Here is a 1167-nt window from a genome sequence, read left to right as displayed (position 1 = left end):
TTGCCTCTTTGCTCATTGATTGTTTCCTTTGCTGTGCAGAAGCATTTTAGTTTGATATAACCCCATTTGTTTATATTTGCTTTTGATGCCTATGCTTTAGAAGTCTTTTCCATATAATCTTTGTCCAGACATTGATGCCTATGCTTTAGAAGTCTTTTCCATATAATTTTTGCCCAGACCAAGGTCTTGGAGTGTTTCCCCTAGGTTTTCTTCCAGTAATTTTATAGTTTCAGATCTCACATTTAAGTCTTTAATCCATTTTGAGTTGATTTTGGTTATGAAGAGAGATAGGGGTCTAGTTTTTTTCCTGTGTGTGGATATCCAGTTTTCCCAACACCATTTATTGAAGAGGCTGTCCTTTCCCCAATGTATGTTCTTGGTGCCTTTATCAAAAATAAGTTGGTTGTAGATATGTGGATTTATTTCTAGGTTCTCTATTCTGTTCCATCGGCCCATGTGTCTTTTTATGCCAATACCATGCTGTTTTAATTACCATGGCTTTGTAGTATATTTTGAAGTCAGGTAGTGCAATGCCTGCCACTTTGTTCTTTTTGCTCAGGATTATTTTGGCTATTTGGTCTCTTCTGTGGTTCCGTATGAGTTACAGAATTTTTTTCTTCCTGCAAAGAATGTTTTTGGTATTTTGATAGAATCTGTAGATTGCTTTGGGTAGTATGCACATTTTTATAACATTAATTCTTCAAATCCATTAACAGAGGATTGCCTTCCACTTGTGTGTGCATGTGTGTGTGTGTGTGTGTGTGTGTGTGTACGTGTTTGTGTGTCCTCTTAAATTTCTTTCATCAGAGTTTGATAATTTTCATTGTAGAGAACTTTTACATACTTGGGTAAATTTATTCCTAGGTTTTTGTTTGTTTGTTTATTTGGTAGCTAATGTAAGTGGGATTGCTTTCTTCATTTTTCTTTTTTCAGCTAGTTCATCACTGGTATATAGAAATGCTACTGATTTTTGTATGTTGATTTTGTATAGTGCAACTTCAATGAATTTGTTTATCAGTTCTAAGAGGTTATTGGTGGTGTCTTTACGTTTTTCCATATATAAGATTATGTCATCTACAAACAGGGACAATTTGACTTCCTTTTTTGCTATTTGGATGCCCTATATTTCTTTCTCTTGCCTAATGCTCTGGCTAGGACTTCTGGTAC

The sequence above is a fragment of the Galeopterus variegatus genome, unplaced genomic scaffold (assembly GCF_000696425.1).
Source record: "Galeopterus variegatus unplaced genomic scaffold, G_variegatus-3.0.2 Scaffold7659, whole genome shotgun sequence".
In the NCBI taxonomy this organism is placed as follows: domain Eukaryota; kingdom Metazoa; phylum Chordata; class Mammalia; order Dermoptera; family Cynocephalidae; genus Galeopterus; species Galeopterus variegatus.
Note: the sequence above shows the minus strand (reverse complement) of the source record.